Here is a 22,145-nt window from a genome sequence, read left to right on the forward strand (position 1 = left end):
GCTGAGATGAGCTGGCTGTTTGTCCGGCATTGCACAATTTCTAGGCCAAGGCCTAGTGTTAGGCCAGATTGCACATTTTTCTCAAGGAAGCCCATCTAACTGTTCTTCGCAATTAGGGCTCAGTAGGTCGCCTAATAGATTTACGCAATTTCTGGAGGGAAGGCTAGTTCTGCTCAAGAATTGCACAATTTTATGAGGGATCTGCTCAGCCAACACTTAGCTTAAGTCTAGAATGGCGACCTGTGAAGGGATTGAAACAAAGTGACATGCATAGGCTGGCAAGCCACTAAAAAACACATGAAGTCTATGTACTGGATAGTGCAAGACATGCTGTTAAGGATGGTATGTAGGGAGGCTCCAAAATGAAGCTAAGGAAAATTTTTGGAGGGTATTTGTAGCCGCTACAACACTTGGTGACACACTAGTAGAACTCCAACTCTCTGAATGGACCTTGTTCATGAAAAACAAGTCTAACACCTCCAGAAGTATTGTTCACTTTTCTAATCATCTCAGCTTCCAAACTTTCTTGGTATATTGGTGCATAAGCCATGTGATAGTAAGAGTTTAAGTTTTCATCTCTAATGTTGCTCCACTGCCAGTAGGCTTGGAAAGCACCTCAATGGAGTCATGCAAGAACACAAGCATCAGTTCGCTGCTAGCGAGCCTGGTCACTATCCCAACAGAGTTACCTATATCAACTTTTTGCGCAAGAATCCTTTCTCTTCTTTTGACTTATTCAATTTCATTTTTTTTCAAATTTTTTTCACATTTTGATTTTCATAACTATGCATAACACTTATTCATTTTAGAGGTGGAATAAGGATCCCAACTTATTGAGAGCATAAGAGATTGTTCCTTCAGAGAAGTAGTTTGTATATACCTCTGACGTGCTCGTTGAGGTTTTCCCCCTCACCTTACTGTACTTGACTAAGCTAACAAGGGCTAACCAAAAAAACAACCTACTAGAGTAGGTGATACTAGTTAGTGCGCAAGTGTTGTATTTTCACCAAGCTTCACTATGAACAACACATATTTTCCATTGATGTATCATTGACTGAAGAAAATGAGTTATTCATACAGAGGCAGGACGACAGATAACCAAGTATTGATAACTACACAACTCCTCTTGTACTTTACCCAACTTGTTTCAAGAGTCGCACATGGTCTCATGTGAAACTAACCTACCAATGTAAACAACTAAACAAACAAAAAAACAAAGCAAAAGAATAAGTAGATGCGTAATCAAAGCGAGTAAGAAAACAAGTAGGCAAATAAACAAACATCCAAAGTAAGAAGCAAATATGCATGCAAGAAAACAAACCAAAAGAAAACACTACTCCTACTCCTAAGCTAACAATGCATGGGTCTACTTATGTAAAGTGATACTTCCAATGCAACAACTGAGGCATAGGTTGACCCATGTTGGTGAAGGCATGGTTCATGAATAATACAACTATGTGAATTGGAAAACATGAAATATATAACAGTGAATTCAAACACACTCCGAGCTTAAATGTGTCCACAGAACATGAGTGAGTGAAAATGTATGACATGCAATCCATGGACTTACCATGGTGTTGTGTTGCACTGTGTGCAAGAAAATGTGAGAAAGGTAGACCACATACGTTGCACAAGTGTGCTTGTTGTGTAATATTCCTCTAATGCATGAGCGATGGGATTGTGTAGTTCAAGTGGAGGAAGCATATATGGGTGTTGGATTGATCTTCAGTGCATATAGATGAGTGATGAGGAGCCTTGGGTGTTTGAACAATTTCCTGATCAGAAGTGAGACCAACCTCAGGGTAGCAAGGACCTGACATAACCATCAGCTCGAGCTGAAGTGCCTTGACATTCTGTGGGGTTTCGAATTCATTGATAGATAGATCATCATAGACCAGTGTATTAGAAAGATTAACAAAAATTTAATCAACATCATGATGGGATGAAGAAGTGGAGAGATCATAACAACCAAGATCAGAAAATTCAGGATGTTTGTCAGCATCCTCATGATTTGATGAATCTCATAGAGGGGTAGATGAGAAGAAATAATGTTCACCCTCTATGTTTCCTGAAAAATCAGATGAAGAATCAAGTGGATGTTTAATGAATGATTTGTCCTCTCCGCCGTTGAATGATGGAGTGACATCTGGTGTGTTCTGCAAGTCATCAACAATAGGTGCATCCATAGATGGAGATACACATGCAAAACTAGGGATGATAGAATCACCGAAGATGTCAGGGAAAAGCAGAGGAGGCGCAGATGGAAGGGAATCATCCTTTGCTGTGGGTTGTTGTTTAGTCTCCCAGACATACTCTTCATGAATGACAACGCAGGTTGGTTGTGCAACACCAACTCCTTTGATAGCTTGATCCTTGTTCACAACAGGTGTAGAGTCTGAAATGGAAGAACACGAGACAATGCAATCCAAAAGGTCTATAAAACATGATGGTGGAGGTTGAGGTAAGACATACATGTGACAACCCATGGACTTCGCAACCGAATCTACATGAAAATTGAGAGAAGTCATGTTGGGAGGGTGTGACAGTTGAACAGATGTTTTTTCATGTTCTCCAACATCACTCTGTGGTGATGGAACTGTTTGATGATGGGATGGTGGACAATCACTTGTTAAAATGACAATGTCCATCTATGATTGAAAAGATCCATAATCAAAGTATGTTGAGTGGGGCTTGAGCTTGAGCTTCTTCTTGGGATTGACAGATTTGGTAAGACAATATTCAAATCTATCCATGAGATACTAGAATTTCATCTAAGTTTTCAGAGCTTGAAACTGCAATACATAGAAGTGCTAACAAAAATCTCGAGGCAATTCTTGAGGAGTCTTCTATTGTTTTAAGATTTTTTGTCAAGAGGTTCTGGATCAAACTGATAGAAAGTAGATTCAATGATATTACAAAACTGCTCAAATGAGTGCACACTGCCAGGTGGCAGAATCTAGCACCACTGCTGTGGGTATTTGCGAACCGTGTATGCAAGTAGCACATTGGCCTCTTCTACATAGAACTTGTTTGCAAGGAATGGATATAATTCTTATAAATACTCAGGCCATTCTACTTCACCTTCACCATCATACGTGAAATCAGAAAAATATAAGAAAAATCCCTTGTGATGTCGAGAGGTTTGGCACGCGAAAAACATTGCGAAGGAACGAGTTTAACAGTATCCATGATGGATGTGCGAAGATTCAAAACAAGATGCAAGGGCTCATCTTGTCATCTGTCCCTCCTTCTAGTGCCAAAAATGTTGATGGTGTTGGACCCACCAACATGTTAGGGGATCTCCCCAGTAAGAAGTCCCAACTAGACCTCAGACCATTTGGTGTAGGAGTCCCAGCAATGGGTTGTATGGTATCGCCTTGATTGTGGCTGCGTGCAAAGGCAAGTAAGACGTCCCTGTTGGTAACAAGGGTGTGACATGCACAAAAAACCAGGGAAAGTGCATGAATGGTTCTAACACATAGAAGGTGGAATGAGTGCACCCCTTGGAAACCTATGTAAACACGAAGCTTGGAAGGGAACACATGAGCATAGATGCATCACAAACTAGAAAGAAGGTGAACCAAAAATCCAAAGTGATGGTTAAACCAATAGCACATTTCAGTAAGATTCATACATACACATACAGAAAGAGTTTATACATACATGTGTAAGAAAAAAAATACATATATCGTTAGAGTAAATAGGTTAACTGAAATAAAATAACAACATATGCATGAAACGTGTTGGCTCTATTATATTAAGAAGTGATAGATCCAATCATACAATACAACCATAACCAACCACCAATCTCGATAACATAATGTTACAGTCACTGCTGCCTACTCCTCTAAACAGATGTACTAGATCTGTAGTGTGGAGAAGCCAAGGCTTGTTACAATACTCTCCAAGCTTTCTCTAAGATACTCCTATCAGAAGCTTGGCAGACCAAAAGCCCTTACAATGAGTTATGAGGTTATATAAATAGAAAAGGGTAGGGTGACACTTGACATTCCCCTTTGTGACTCTTCACCTACCATCATGACTCTTCAAAAACTACATGATTGTTACATTTAACTATTGGCACTTGGACTTTCAGTTTAAAGCTATTACATACAATCTGCACATGTACCCATGTGAGACAAAATAAGATTGAGAAAGCCATGCAAGATATCGCTAACACTTGGAAAGTTGTGGTAAGACAACCTCTTCGACATCCTTGCGATGATCGATGGTGGTGAACTGATGCCAAGAGTGGTCATCCGTGATGGTCTCCGTGCGCTCAATGGTGACATCCTACTGAAAGTGAACTCTTGCCTCTGTTGCATCCAAGTACACCGATAAGGCTCCTTTGTCCAATTCATCTGATAACATGTGCATCATCTTCTTGAGTGTAAAAAGACCAGCAACATACTGATGCATAGTGTCTATGCTAATCTCCAAGTGTGCGCTAGTGACTATGCGCATCAACCTGTCGAGATACATGTTCAGCTCCAGTTAGATTTGGTTCTTGTCTTCACCTTGGTGAGTGTACCAATGGGTGGGATTGAATGCATGCGCATAATGACATCCATGCTCCTAAACACCCTTACATGTGATCGATGGCACTTCTAACCATGTCTGCTCTATGCCAGCTGCTGGGTTGGGTTTATAACCCGTATAGGAGCAATTTCATTAGTCTATGCATATTGCACCTCCTGCTGTACCTGTTCCGGCTACAACTCCTTCTCTCTTCTGTGCAGCTCTCGTTCTTACTTGATTTGTCTCTTTAACACCTGCAACTCCTTCTCTAGTTCTCTCTCTTCCTTCATGCGATCCTCTTGTCTCCCTGTCACCTCAATCTTCAAACCTACTTTCATCGTAAGTGGATCTGCTAGAAATTGCAACTTTGCTCCGCCTCTACGCTGTCAACAACCTTCCTCTTCCATTTGTCACATGCAGGTCTTCTACCATCTACTGCTGCTTACTGTGATGTCACTGCCATTTCATCTTGATATCTTTGTCCATGAACAACTTGATGTCTTCATAGATATGCAAGTTCATAGACACTTGATCGACTCCATCCCTAGTTGCGCTCTCAATGGTGTCTTTGGCTCTGCTCTCCTAGAAGCCATTGTACCTATGCTGCTGAGAGGTAGATGAACACCTCTGATAACTGGAGACATAGCAACACTCATGAAAAACAATATGTCAGTTGAAAACCAAAACAAATGGGAGGAATGACATGTAACATACTTGTGTGATTGTTTGTGAAGATTGCACAATTTTCACGAGTAGGGTGGGAGACTGACTACCAAAACTACACAAGGCATAGTTTAAGTTGTCGGGAGGCTAATTGACAATTGGAACTGCGTAATGCATAGTCCAACCTAGCATGTTGAGGATTGAAACTGCGCAATGCACAATTTCAGTCAGTAGTGACATGTAAACCAACAAACTATATTGTGGAGTTTCTGGGGCCAATAAGGCACTGCCTCTCGGAATTACACAATGCAAGCCTGAAGGTCAGTGGTAGACCAAACTTGTGCAATTTCTGGAGGGAAGGGAAAACCTTCACTTCCAGAAGTGCACAATGCAAGCTAGGCAAGGTCCGGGCCAAGGCAGCCTAGACCCGCCGACGAGCGACTGAAAACATGAGAAGTCTGAATGCATGGTGATAGTAAGTGTAAACAAGAGTGAATGATTATGCATGAAAAATGACAAAAAGTTCTTATTGAAATAAAATGGACAACACTTACATGAAGCGAAACACAAAAAGAGACAGAAGCATAATGCAAGACATGAGAAGCTGACTCACCCTGAAATAACTAAGATGAAAGTGCTAAATACTCCTGGATGTAATGTGGGAAGTCAGAGATGTAAGATCGATGTGAGGAATGAGCTCTACAGTGTCTGATTCATAGATTTTGATAAGATCGAGTTTTGTGATGCGCATACCACAAATCTAGGAAAAAATGACACTTGGTGAGAGGTTTCTAAAACGATTTATGCATGTAACCTCTAGCTATTAAGAATAGATCTCTCAAATTTAGGGATGCCTTTGCATGATGTCTTTTGCTATTTCGGGAAAATTCACCCATGCATGCAAATCAATTTTGTTTAGTCCCATAGTGAATCGGTCAACTTGAAGGCACATGCACCGGTCTGCGAGCTTGGGATGAAAATTTTCGCAGCTTCTAAGCTGAGTTGAGCTGGCTATCTATCAGGCATTATGCAATTTCTGGGGTGAGCAAGTCACTACTTCCCCGAATTATGCAATTTCTGGGATGAGGCCCAGTGCTGGGTCATATTTTGCAGTTTTCTCAAGGAAGCCTATCTGACTGTTCTACACAATTTTGGAGCTCAACATTTTGACTAGAAGATTTGCGCAATTTTTGGAGGGAAGGTTGGTTCCCTTCCAGAATTGCACAATTTTATGAGGGTGCTGCTCAGCCAGTACTAAGCTTAAGTCTGGAATTGAAGCCTGTGAAGGGAGTAAAACAAACTGACATTCATAGGTTGGAAAGCCACTAAAACACACATGAAGCCTATGTACTTGACAATGCAAGACATGCTACTAAGGATGGTTGGTAGGGAGGCTCTAAAACAAAGCTAAGGAAAAATTTTGGAGGGTTGTTGTAGTAACTACAACACAACCTTTATATGTCCATCATGAATTCACAAGATAAGACAATGTAACTTTAATATCATCAAGCTATGACAAATTATGCCATATATAGATATCAACTCATGCTCTTGATCTTATCAAGATCAACTTGTTCTATTTCCTTAGTAGAAAGAAGCCTTAAGAAAACCTTCCATGAATCAACTAAGCATATGTCATATCTCCAAGCAGTAATACAAAAAACCATTCACATCATATCATATGTATGTGAAAGCACCGTAGTCATCATCCATGACCACAACATCATCATCAAATCATCGTAGCAGGAACTACATGTTCTTTTCACAATAATCCTCAATATATCAACAATGTATCATGGCAAGGGAGTTTTCCAACATCCCACATATGATAAGCATCAACCATGATAAAGATATATGAGAAACAAACCTATCATCATAAAGTAAGAAGTCATCATCTCTATGTGACTAAGTAAGCCAAGACTCCAAATATCTATTCTTCATGAAACTTGCAATAACACCATTCTCTTGGCAATTTTCTTCATACAAGAGGATATTTTATACTAACATCACAACTTAAGTAATCATCCATTTATCCAACATAATGTGTATCTAGCTTCTCATCAATGTTAAAAGAAAACCATGAGCTTACAGTCATTTGTCAAACTTCCTTGATACCATCAAGATCAACAATCTTCAACCATGTGAGAGCCAAGAACTATAGGAATCCTGCACCATATGAAATTTATGCATATTTGAAGGCATGATGACATAAGCATAAAAGAAATGAGGGACACTTATCATCATGAAATAATGAAGTTGTTTAGTCAAGATTTGTTCTTCTCCTTGAACTTATGAAGATCACCATGTAAGAAAAATAACATATATACTATTTGCATCATCAAAATAATAATTTGAATCATCCATAAATCTGATCTGAATAACAACTATGTCACTCAAGCAGTATAAGTATCATCTAAGATTTCATCATAGGAAACCCATGACCGTAATATAACATGATGTATCATTTAAATACTTCAACAACATAAGCATCCTCAGTATTTATAAGAATCACTATGTACCAAATACTTCTAAACATAATGCCAACAATGCATTATTAGAAGCATAGCATATTCTCCCCATGAACTCGTGCTAACTGTTCACTGTCAGATCTGATCATTGTATATATCAGTAAGAATCATCAAGGCATCATCATCAACTAGTTATACATCAAGTCATAAACAACTTATGAGGGTCAAAATCACTTCTAAATAACATCCACAAATTATAGTCATCAACCATGAAAACATAAAAGACAATTGATAATGTCTAAACCATATCAGCCCCTTTTTCTGAGTCTGTCCCACTACTTCTTCATCAAACCAACATATATGCAACTGTGCAATTTTGAATTCGCATATATACATGACTATTCTTCATAAGATCTGCACATGGAAGGTGTAGTACTAAAATTTCACACTTTCAACTTCCTTTGCATTTGTTCTAACTATACCTAATCCTAGAACATCAGTTCCAAGAATACCATTACCATGGTGGTTCTTCATTAGAGACTTCATTTTACTCTTGTATCCAGTCATGTGATGACAACATATATTATCATCTTGTCTTTGAAAGAGTAGAGAGCAAGATCACACCTTATCTAATCTTCCTTTTCTTGATTCTTGGTGGATTCATCTTTTTCATATTTTATGATATAAATGTGCTTATTTTATTGCTTACCATATTATTTGCAGCGATCCATAGACTTGTCCCTGCATTCTTTTGCTATATGCCCAAACTTGTTACAATTATAGCATATTATATATTTCATATTCCTTCTATAGAAATCAATGGATTTGTGACCAAACATATTGCAAGAAAAACAATATCCCTTAAAGTACCTGGAAGCTAATGATCTTTCTGTGAGATGGTTATTAGCTTGAAACATTCTACTTTTGCACCTAGCTGCAACATGTCCAAAATTATGACAGATAGAACATTCAACATTATTCATCAGAGGAAAGAATCGATTAACACTTCCATAGTTAGGAGTAAATTATTTTCTTTTAAGACTTCCTTTCCTTGATTTTTGATCGGGTTAGACTATTATCTCCATGTTGATCATTTCAGATTTTACATTTGAATTCCTTGCCTCAGTTTGTGAGATAGATTCACCTTTAACAGTTTCATGAAAACCAATACCAGATTTGATGGCAGGAGACCTTTGACTACTAATAATATTTTCCAAAATCTTAATACTATCTTGAAATCTTAAAAGTTCATCCTTTTCTTCTAATTTACCTTTTAGGATATTTTCCTCAACATCCTATTGTTCTTCCTTTTCCAGATACTGCTTCTTCATGATTTCTTCAACTTTTCTTCATTCTTCCACTTGTCTTAATTTGAGAACCTCATTTTATTGTTCTTAAAATGTTTTAAGTAGCTCTTCATTCTGCTTATTTGAATTTTTAATATCTTCTTTTAGAGAGACGACCACAACTTCAAGACCTTCACAGTAATTGGTTATTTATTTTAGTTCCTTGGTTGTTGTATCCTTTTCATTTACTTCATTTCTCAATGATGTTACTTCATCCTGCAACCTTTGACATTGATAATCCTTTTCTTTGTACCGCTTCCTTATTTTTTTTTCCTTCCTCCATTTGAGTTTTTAACTTGGTAACCTCCTTCTTTGTAGGTACACTCCCTTTTGTCAAATAGGTCTTGTTGATCTCTAATTTTATTTTTGAGCCTTTTAACTTCTATCTCTATTAGATTTATTTCACTTTTACCCATAAGAGCAAATTCAATTGTTTCACTATCACATTCATTATCTTCAATATTGCATGAAGAGAGAAATGTATCACTAGAGGACCAAAAATTAGTACTTGATAATTCTTTTTCTTGTTCATCTTCAATCTGAGGTGATTCTGAATCTAAATAATTTCTTTCACATAATAGCCAATTGTCTCTCCTGCTGTCACTGTTCCTTTGAGATGTCTTCTTCTTTTGAGGTGCTTTCTTTTTTTCTTCTTTCCCATTGTTACAACGGATCTTCTTCAAGCAATCAAGCTTCGGCCAAAGGACCTGCTCTGATACCAATTGTTGGGAAAAATACTGGGGGGGGGGGGGGGGGTGAATCAATATTTTCAAATCAATAAATTTTTACATTTCATATTCATATTTCTATACGCGACTTAAACGAAAAGGAACCTACGTGTGCACGCAACTATTCTTAGGACAATTAGCATATATCTAGTGAACTTCTGATTCAATTAATCCATCATATGTTTTTCTTCAGCCAGTGCATCAATACTTCATTAAACATTAGATAAACAGTAACCATGTTCTGTAATAAAAAATAAACCATCACACATAAGAAACAGACATGAACACCAAGATTTAAGGTGGAAACCCAATGACGGAAAAACCACCTTCTGCTGTTGTCTTTGTCTTCTTTTTAATATAAATGAAAAATTGTTTACAATCTTGTATTGGCAAAGATTCATACTAGTAAGCAGGCACCCACCTGCAGAAGGCTACAACCTTCTCTCATTTACCAACTTCTACTAGAATGGAGATATAACCCCTGGCTATTATACTGACTGATATGTTTACCAATACATAGGCATCGACCTACAGAAGGCTACGAGCTTCACTCATTCTCCAACTTCTACTAGAAGGGAGCTACAACCCCCTAGCTCTTGTACCGGTTAATGTGTTTACTAGTACGTAGTCACTGACCTATAGAAGGATACCACCTTTACTCTTCCTCTAGGGACCATGTTTCATAAATTTTCAGATTGAATACTCTTGGTACACATCAACATAGTATGTAGGCTATGTTTAAGCAAATTTTCATATTGGACCCATCAGTAACATTGAAGCTCAAAATTAATCACTACAAAAATACAACCGTCAAATAAAACTACATCAACCAATCACTAAAACCCAATCATCACTTTCTGAATCAACCAATCATTGAAACTTCTGACACAACTGAATCACCCAATCATCAATTTCTGAATCAACTAATATTTGAAACCATATCATCCGACACTTAATAAAAATTTAACCAATCGACTGGAATAGTCAGATAATTGTAACCAGTACATAGAACTAAACCTAGAATAGTGCATCAACAACTAGAACCAGCTGCAACCTCAAAAATCATATGTCAGAATGTATACGCTACTTCAATGAGGAAAATCTGCATGTGTACACTACTTTTTGTAACCCAACTTTTGTATACCTCTAAAGATACTAAATCATAAAACATCTGAACCAAAAAATGTACTACCCAAAGATATTCCAAAGATCTACTGTTATATTATAGATTTTTAAATAGACAGGAGCAAATATTACCCTTCTTACTCAATTAATCAGTCAGCTAGACTCAATCTCCTTGTACAATCAGTTTTACTTCAAATCTAATGAAGGCGTCATTGGAAAATAGTAGTAAAAAAACAACACTGATAAGATAGATCTGTCATTTATAAACAACAAGCCCTTCCTCTGCATACACTTCTTGGAAGTGCCGAACCTGTGTGTATACACACCTTCACTGAGGCAAACTTGAGTATAGATATGCAAATAATGACTTATAACTTCGCATCTTTTCAAGACTTCAGATACCTAGATCATAGCATTTAAATGATAAAACATGTGATAACACTTAGATTTACCCTATCCATTAATATATCATACAATGATAAGTCATTTCAGGTCTAATGATCATGATCCATCATTAGTGCATAATTATTTCAGATCTATTTGATCTCATCCATCATCAAGCACTCAGGTGCATACTTAGTTCAAATCAAGAAAAGCATCAATAACCCATAACATGCATATTTTATTTTGATCTAACCCTTCATGAGATTTTCATCACTTGCACACACTCACACTTTGATCTTCACCTCCTTATATAGTTTTATCCTTTATCAATACCTCGGGTCAAAACCATAGTTATGCTGATGGTATTCTTTGACGAGATTAATATTCTTTGCCGCCGTCATTAATATGGACCAATATCATGGTAGGAACCCCTGGTATTCTTTAACCTTAATTTTCCATCCCATACATGCTTTTCCTTATGTGAAATTGTGTGCATACATATACGTGCCTTTTATTTTGTGTACCCGCGTGTATACGTGACTTAGACTAGGTTAAACAACATATACAACTTAAAACATTTTATTTCCTTAATTTCTTAATTATGATCTGTAATCCTTTGTCCCATCATCATGTTCTTCTATGCCATTACTCTGTTTCCTCTGAATTGACCTGTTACAATGTGAGTTGCCATCATACATCACTTCTGAACTGATTCCTCTGAACTTCCGTGCATTTTGTCACATTTGAAAGCACAACTTCCATGCATTTTGTCAGATATTGTTTATACCTTTATCAAGTAATCCATTCATCAAATAGGTTATCATCAAGGACAACTCATCAGGTAGGTTGCTATCAAGGACAACACCTAATTCATAATACCAACAATTTCTTGTTTCAAGATTCTGATTCTAATCCCTAAACCTTTGAGTCACTATTTTATTCCATCATTCTGTTACCTATGATATCTCTTTTCCATCATTTTTTCACCTCTGATTTGACATATGGATTCATCTGGTTACCATATACTTGTTCTTTTACAAGTGAGTTGCCATCAAGGACAACACATGCATCATAATGCCAACATTATTTTCATATGGTCCATGAATGTTTAAATAAGTAATAATTGTCTTATATTGATTCACACCCAACCCCAATCTCAATATAAGTGTGTAATCAACAATTAGTATCAGAGAAGGTGCTTAAGAAATGGTATAACCATTGGAATATAGATCTCAAAAGCAGACACGATTAGTCAATAAGGTTTATCAACAAACAAGGATCCATTAATCGACAAAAGAAATTATCTTTCGAAAGTATGAGGATGCAAACTTATCTGTTAGCTCTTGGATTTGAATTTTGGTAAGATTTTGTCATTAGTTATAAAGTTCCAAAAAATCACTAATGGACCAAGCTAGAAAGAATGTTAGTGAAAACAATGCAAAAGCCACGAATATTATCTTGTGTGTCTATAAAAATAAGAATTTTTCAAGGTGATTCATTGTGAATCTGCAAAAGAAATTTGGGACAAATTTCAAAATATATATGAAGGCAGAGACAAGATTAAGAACAAAAAGATCCAAAACTATAATGTAGTTCAAGAGGTTCAAAATTAATGATGAAGAAAGCATTGCAACCTATCTCATTTGTGTGAAAAAAATTATGGACACCGTCAGAGGACTTGGTGAAAAGGTTGAAGAATCAATGCTTTTACAAAAGGTGTTAAGGTCGCTCCCCTTCAGATTTGATGCAATATTTTATGCTATTGAAGAAATGAAGGATCTTGATAAATTTGAAAAGGATGAACTGTGTGGTATTTTCATGGCATACAAAATGAGGAGTGAGAAAGAGAAGCCATAAAAGTGAGAAGCATCCTTGAAAGTTTCAATGAAGACAAAGAATACAGAGCATGAAGCAAGTGATATCTCCAGTAATGAATCAAAGGTAGATGAGGCTCATTTTATGAGGAAACTTAAGAAAGGATCTAGAAAATACAACGATAAGCTTCCCTTTAAATTCTTTAATTGTGGAAAGTAAGACATTTTGCTGGTAAGTGCCTATATGCGAAAAATGAAAGTAGATATGGTCAAGAAGATCATAACACAAAGAATTGAAGAAAATATCATCAACAAAAATTTAACGACAAATAAGACATTCATGAAAAGAAGAAGAACTATTATAAGCAGAATAAGAGCCTTTACTCAAAAGGAGGAAGTGAATTGTCCTTAGAAAGAAATGAAATCAATTTTGATAGTGATCAAGTAGAAAATCTCTTTATGGAAACAAAATAAAAAAAGGGACAAGGACAAATGGAAAGAAAATATGGATTCAATAGAAGAATAAATGTTGAAATGAATGGAGAAGTGGAGCTTGAGGAAAACCCCAAGTGTGCCTTAAGTGAAATAAAGAAGATTAGGAAAAGGAATTTGAAAGAAAAGCAACAATTAAATCAACCTTGAAGAAGAGAATGGTGATGTAAAAGAAAAAATGTTACAAACCCTTGAAGAAATAGAGAATATTATTATCAACGTAAAGATTCAATTGGAAGTGTTAAAAATGATAAAAGAAATTGTGACAATCTGGGTGAAGGAAAAAGAAAAAAAAATATAAGAAGATAGAAGCTAAAATTATCTTCTTAAGAAAGGAATTGAAGAAGTCACTGCTTTGTTAAATATAAGCTTTAAGTTTGAAAATAACGATGACTTGAAGAACACCACTTAGTAGTTCAAAGTGACCAATTTGTACCTAAATAATGGGGCTTCCCATTTTCATGCCACCATTGATGAGTTTTATAAATACGTCACTATACTTCAAGTATATAATAACCACATGTTCAATGCATATTAGGCCTTCAAGGAAGATGATGATGCGTTATTTTTTCTTCTTGCATATAAGGCTAACACCATTCCTTGATTATTGCACGCTGAGAAGATGATTGTTGACGAGATGCTAGGATCACCTATTATAGTACAACTATTAGTGAGCTAGTTGTTGTCTCTCCTTTTGATTCATATTAGGCATTACTAGTCACCAATTATGTTTCTCCTAGTTTTGAAAAGACACGATAGGTATTGGATCCTGAATTCTGACTAGAATGGGATATAATGGTGGTGGACTTGAAAAGAATGGACATGGAATTACTTCCCCTATTTTCCCCTAGATATATACATCTAGAGTAGGACTTGGATATAATGTTATTGTTACATCCTTGTTTACACCTATCCCTATTAGACCTAGGGAAGTGATATCTGTTACAATTTGGATTTACACTAAATAAAAGCTCCCTACTAATTGTGATGAACAAATTGATGATTTGGTTGTTCCAATATTTAAGAATGTTGTTGATACATTGATGATAAGCTAGGTTGTTTGACTCATATTCATAAATCATACCTTTCCCCTACTCCAATAGACTATATCTATGTTCCATACAACTCTCCCCATCATATGAATTGTATACATTTGACTAAGAACTAGATTTCTTGGAAACTAGTGATTATGCCTTCAAATATTTGCAAAAGTTTCAGGAAAGGATGAATCATGAACCAATGTCGAATATTTGAATCAACTATGGATGATCATCAAATTCTTTAAAAATTGGTTTGAGTAATTCATATAGATGTGTCTCCTTAGTTGTACAGTCATACAACACTACTTTTCCTTGTAAATAAAGGATTTATAGTGGTTGACTAAGGATTTATCGAAGATATCAATTGACCAAGTTTTGATTGGGTGGTTCATCAACTATGCTGTGATTATTCCCTTAGTTTTAAGAGTGTTACTCAAGTTATTAATTTGAATAATTTATTGACAAATTATTCAATGACTTGTCTTGAATTTTTGAGACTAACTTCCAAGTATGATTGACAGATATTATTGCCATAACGTAGACTATTTTATTGACATATAATGATGTGTTATTGTAGAGTTGACTAATCAACTAGGAACTTTGTTTGGATAACAATTGGGAGAAACACAAATTTAGTGGGCATATCCTCTTTGTTAGGTATGTGTTATATTCTTTCTACAACTATTCCCATGTGTGAACCCAATAATGGTTGGGAAGACCCAAGGATGGGGATGGACCCAATGATGGTGGGTGTACCTAGCCATGGGTTTGGGAATCATGGTTTTGTCCATGTTGTATTTTGTAGATACAGTCAAGGGAACTATGATTATGTTCTAATCGAGGGTTCCTAGATTGTCATTTATGAATGCTTCAACACACACACACACACACACACACACACACACACATATAACATTGAAAGGAATATAATGAAAAATCAATCTATTTTTCCTGGTTTTGGGTTCTAGGAGAAAATATTTTTTTGTATTTTTTATGTTCTTTCCATTGTATATATATATATGGATATAGATATATCTATATAAGAATCTATTTGTTGCTAATTTTTTTATAGGGTTAAAACCTAAATTTGGTATCAAAGATGTTTCAGCTTTAAGGGAACACCTTTTCGGTTAAGGGGTTTATTTCTTGGGCCTATGGTAGAACATATTACAGTGGGAGATATGTGGAATTAGTTCTTGCAGTGGAAGGAGATGGTGAATAGTGGAAAGATAGAGATCAAGAAATTCAATGGAGAAAGTTTTGAGCTATGGAATATCAGGATGGAGGATCTATTAGTGGACAAAGATCAGTGGATTGTTGTAGATCTAGGTATGAAACAAACAAGAATCTCAACATAAGATTGGGAAAAGTTAGATCGGAAGGTAAATAGCTCAATATGATTGTGTCTCTCAGATTCAGTATTGTTGAATGTATCAGGGGAACCTATGGTAAAGGATTTTTGGGACAAGTTAGGGACTTTGTACCAATCTAAATCCATAGTGAACAAACTGTTGCTGTGGAAAAATATGTATAACCTGAGGCTGAAGTATGGAGACTTGGTGATAGAGAATTTAAACACATTCAATACCTTGGTAATTCAATTGTTACCTGTTGATATTAAAATTTCAGATGAAGATAAGTGCATGAATCTATTGTATTCTCTCCTAGACTCATGGGATAGTTTGGTTGTTGCTATAGGTAGCAATACAACAACCTTGATGTTTGATGAAATAGTCTCATCCTTTTTTATAAGGAGATGAGACAGAAAAATTTGGAGAGCCAGAATAGAGATGCCTTGTTTGTTAGAGGATGGTCCAAAAACAGAAATAGAAATATGTCCTCAAGTGGTAGATCTAAATCTAGAGGGAAATCTAAATCTCCATGAAAACTTGTAAAGGTATGCTAGAAATTTGGAAAAGAAGGGCACTACAAAAAGGACTATAGATGTAAAACTCTTAAGAAGGGAAAGAGATATGATGGCACTCCTTCTGCAGAGGTGAAAACCACCTCTGATGAAGGTGGGATGTGTACTTGGTGTCTTATTCAAGTATGCATGTAGATCATGAGGCATGGTTGATTGACTCAGGTGCATCCTTTCATATGACTACCCCATAGTGAGTGGTTATGAAAGTACAAGAAATATTGTGGTGGTGATGCATTCTTAAAGGATGATAGGAAGACCATAATCATAGGACATAGTAAATTAAAGCTAAATTTGCAGGATGTGTTACACAGTAATTTGTCATTGCCTTCACCCTAGTCCTTCTACTGTGTCATGTGTCCAAGTCAAACATTCTCATACTGAACAAATGCTCTCTGATGTTACCAAATGACCCACTTTTCCTAAGTTTTCTACCTCATCGCGACTCTGGACTTAATATACGCAATGAACAGTGCTTGTAAATAGTCCAACCGCGTTTCCAGCGTGGAAGTACATCTGTTTCCCGCGACGGACCAATTTCATGCTCCAGCACGGGGACATTTCTTATCTTTAGCACTGATCTGACTGGCTACATTGCTCACCAGCGATGTCAGTGCTAAGAATCTGTTATACACTCGTGATGATCCAGATTGGGTGAATTCGTTCCAACAGTCGGCCTTCTCGATGTCTCCAGACTTGGTTGTTGGCATAGTTTGTGTCGCCTTTCCTCCTCTGGTATGGCAGCTCTGTCATTTATGCTACCTTCCTTGGGGATAAGCTCACTCTTCCACCTTTCATGAAGACTCCTTCCCCTATTTGAACTCTCACCATTGCTATGCTCTGCTAGTTGGCTAGTTGGTAAATTCTTGGATTGAGCAGTGCCGTTAGTGTTTTTGAGTTTGCTAGATAGCTGGTGTGAGTGTGACAAGTGTGGGATTGTTGATAGCTTGTGGAAGGTTGTGAATTGACCTTAACTTTGTGTAAAACTTATGAGTGAGAGAGAATTTTGTATGTTAGGAGATCCATCCTCAGAGAGTGAATGCTTGAGAACATGCTGGCCAGATTCCTCTGAGAAGGCTTGCGACATCAAGACTTTGGTTGTAAGCTTGCTCTCATTTCATTATTAATACAATCAATGATGTTTTCCTATGTCTTGTATGTAATTTACTTGATAGCTCATGACTTCTTAACTTTTTGAGTAAATAGATCATTGTTGTTTTCCACTTATGTGCTTTGTCGTATTTCCTTTGCATTGTTTCAGGTTGAGCACTCATCGAGGAAGCGGAAGCTGGAGCAGCGCAATGGAACTCCTTCGACCACCTGTTGAGATAGGCCTCCAACTATGAATGTTTAGGGAAAGCTATTGTTGATCTGTCCTTGTTTGTGACTAGACCCACTCTAGGGCTAGAGGGTTTGCCTCTGTCCGTAGAGGGAACACTTTCCTGCATCACAAATTGGTGACTCCGCTGGGGAGTTTGGCCTATGTTTTTCTCCTGTTTGCTCTTGTTTTGATCTTGATTTGGTCTCTCTTGAAGTTTGGGGATTAACTATCAGTATTTTTAGTTTCCTGGGTTGATTTGGGGAATACCTCTATTTGATTGAAGGATTGATTGGTTTTGGTTTGGGAGTTTTTGTTCGCCTGTCATTGTCTTGAACATCATCGCGGATAATAATTTAAAAGTAGCACTGTCATCGCACTCACCATTTTGTAAGATCCTGTGCATCGCTTAATAACGTCACATAGTCGCGAAGACTTTGAAAATATGTCCATCACAGAAAATTCGTGTACTTCCACGACGACATCGCTCTGTTGCTGCAGTTAGTTCTTTATCAGCGCTAGTTGCTTGTGTACATCCCATGCTGATTGCTATAGAATTGATTTTTTCAATTCTGCCTCCTGAGTCCATCAGTCTTGCTGGTCCCTTGCTTTTTCTGCTTGCTCAGTTGCTTGTTTTTCACTGTTTATGGTTAAGGCACTCTTTCGTTAGCTTTGCCGAATGAATCTTTCATTTTCACCTGTGTGACCTAGTTCGTTATTTCAAGTTTCTTGAATCAGTTGGCTTGGTTGCTGGTTTTCTCAAGGTTCGTTTGTAGCTTTATTGTTGGTTTGATTAGGCCTTCCCCATTGTTTGTTTTTGGTTGATTTTTTAGTGACTGTTATTGAACCAATCCTTGGTATTGATTCGATTTCTTTTCACTACCGAACATAGATCACAATTGTTTGGATCAACCGATTTTTTCCACACTTGCTTGTTTGCTTCTTTGTTTCTTCTAGATTTAAAGACATCAAAATAAAAAAGATTGCATTAATTTAGCATACGAAAGTGAAAGTGAATTTGCATTTCAAGTTTTCATATTGGAAAGCGAAGGATAAAATCTCTCATTAGTAGTATCTGTGCACTTTAGGAATTGATGTCTGTATGCACTGAGTGACTGTCTTTGTTTTTCTTGGTTTTCTTGGTTTGGGAATGATCTCTCTACCCTCCAGTAGGTAGGTGTTCATTGAAGTAAAAGGATATTTCGTTCATTCTAGCTGCATCCTAGGATTTGTTGTATACATACGGTAAGTCCTGAAAACTGAAACATAATTCAATATCAACTCTAAAATGAAATGAATAAACCTAACAACGCATTGGAACATAACGCACACTATTTAGAGGTCTAGGCTAGAGATGTGCTCCGATGTTGTTAAACCTAGTCACTGTTGTTTTCACTCAAGGTTGGGTGATTCCTCCTTTTGTGACTCAATAGCGGTCTAGTACGGAATTGTGCTCCCATGAACCATCGAGTATATGTTGGGAGACCCCACTAGGTTATCATCCTTTATCCTTAGGAAGCCGTGTCTGCCACCTTGCAAGCTGTAACGCATCGAACACAGCATTCAGAAAGATTGACTACCGTACGGAAAGTCCTTGGCTTTCATATGACTGCCAAGGTGTATATGCAATTTTACGGGTTGTTTGGTAAACCTTTTGCCTAGTTTTCCAGAGTAGTCACTTTCATTCCTTTTCGGACTCCTTAAAAGAAAAGGTCCATCTGAGAACTTGTCACTTCAAGCTCATTAAATATTCAAAGGTGACTAGAGTTATCTTTTAGTCCTTTTCTCGACTCTTTGAAGATGAAAAGGTCAAGTTCTGTTCCTGTGTTTAAAATTTATTCGGCCACGCTCATATTTACCCTATTAGATCTTGTTTGCATTTTAGCTTGTGTAGGGTTCTTTCCCATTAGTTTTCCTAGGATTTTTAAATCAAATCATCCTAGTGGAATCACTGATCCCGTCTCCCATTCCATGTGACCAAGGTTATCCCTCTTATGTTTCTACTCAGATAGCGGTTGTTAGTGATACTCTCCCTGCTATTCCGAGTATCCAACCGATTAAATCTTTCCTCCAGAAGACGAGTCTTACGATATTCATTGGAACCCTATTTGAGAGACTTCCAAAGAAGATATTCCCAGTACTCCTCCTAGTGTTTCGGTCCTAATGTCTTCTTCTGACATGGATGACACATCCCCCATCACGAGTGAAGAATCCATTGTGACGAGCGGTGAAATTCCTATCCCAACGGAAACTTCACCCTTCTGTGTCACCCCTCTCGGTGTCACGCTGCCTTTACGCTATAAGGATTTGAGGGATTTTATGGGTTCTAGAACTCCCCTTACGAGTTCCATGTGGTCTCGTATCATCACTTCGACTTCGGAGCCTTTTACCCCTCAAATTCACAATGTGTCTGTCACCTCTGTCCCGACTATTCCAACTGTTTGTGTGGCTTCTTCAACCCCTATTGTTAGTGTCATCACTGCATCCTCAGTTGTGACCACTATTGCTGGACCTTCATCCGCATCTGTGAATAGTGGCCCATTGGCATCTACAGCCAAAGTCGTTGATCCTACACTTAATGCCCAACCTTCTTCTAGTTCCATTCCAGCAGGGGGAATACGATTAATATTTACAAGACCTTCAGAATCCGGATCTCCAAGATCTGTTTCATTATTATTCTTGAGGAGCTCATATTTATTACCCTGGACCATTTCCATCTCAACCTGTGGTTGAGGTCTCGATTCCGTTGTTCATTTCTTGGGGTACCACAGCTTATCATGGTCGCCAAGTACCCCCTGCCAATTTTCAAGGACCACCCTATCAAGGTCAGCCGTCTTACGCGTAGCCCTCCCATGGACAGTAGTATTATGGACAACCTTATGGTAATCCGGGACAACCTTACATACAACAAGGCCAACCTGGTGTCCAGTAAGGCTACCCATCTGGGCAAGCCGGTCAGCCTTACGTTCAGCAAGGCCAACCCACCATCCAGTCTAGTCAATCATCTGGGCAAGCCTGTCAGCCTCAAATCCAAATAGGCCAACCAACTGTACAGTCTGCTCAGCCATCCGGTAAATCAGGACAACCCTCAGTTGTGCAAGGACAATCCAATACCTATCAAACTCAACCTTCTGGGCAAATGGGTCAACCTCAATCTCAACTAGGTCAACCTTCTGGCCAGATGGCTTAGCCTTAGTTCTCTCAAGGACATCCATCTGGGCTTGCTCAACCGGGCACTCAAATGATCGTTGCTTCTCAAGCTCCACCCGGTTTTCAGCCCCAGTCTAGGCTCCAGACCCAATCCGGTCCTCAAATGCAGGTTGGATCCCAATCTCAACCTGCTTATCAAACGTAGCCTGGCTCCTAGGCTCAGTTTGGAGCCCAACTGCCTTATGGTTTCCAGCAATCCCAAGGGAAAACCCAATTTTCCCCATACCAAAATTATCAGCAACTGCAGGTGAGTCCTTATTAGAATTACCGACAACTATATGTTGCTCCTATAGGCGCAGTTGCTAATCAGTGGAATGCTGGGGGGCAGATCCAAGGTCAACCGTCTAGTTATAGCTATAAAACCTACGGAAAAAATCCCTATGGATAGAACCCTTCTAGGCTAAATCTGCCTAGACAAATGGGGGTAACAGGCAGCTAGATGGAACTCTGGTGCTACCTCCTACCCGCAGCCTTAAATGTCCTTCAACCATCAATTACCCTTTCTAGCAACGTTGGAATTACCGGATGTGTCAAAACTAACCAATGATCCTATTCTTAATAATTCGTATTGGCCACTTGTTCCAACTAAGTTTCCTAGTGATTGCCCCAAGTTTGACGGTAAAGTTGGAGAAGATCCCCAAGCCCACGTCATGAATTATCATCTATGGTGTTTAGAAAATTTGTGGCTTGATGATTCAATTCGAATCCTCCTTTTTCAATGGACCCTCACTGGCTCTGCTGCTAAATGGTATATTGAGTTAGCTCGCGGATCTTTTCAGGACTTTAACTCATTGGCTATGGCTTTTTTAAAGTCATTTTCAGTTGCCGATTCGATATGAAACGGGCAGACATCTCCTGACATCCTTAAAATAGACTATGGCCACACATATCTCTAATCATATCCATGAATGGAGATGGCATCCCCATTTGATTAAGTTTTGGATTCCTGATTAGCTTCTGATCGACTGGTTCACAACCTCATTTGTCGGTCTAATAGCGCGGGACATTGCTATGGGGGCATGTGTAACTGAAGAGCAGGCTATTACGTGTGCTCGGTACCTTGACTTGGTTTAATCCTAGTCCAATACACTATATGATTATTTGCTTGATGCCCCGAG

Source organism: Pinus tabuliformis, chromosome 8, assembly GCF_031772625.1.
Source record: "Pinus tabuliformis cultivar Carrire ecotype Pingquan chromosome 8, CPIR1, whole genome shotgun sequence".
Classification (NCBI taxonomy): domain Eukaryota; kingdom Viridiplantae; phylum Streptophyta; class Pinopsida; order Pinales; family Pinaceae; genus Pinus; species Pinus tabuliformis.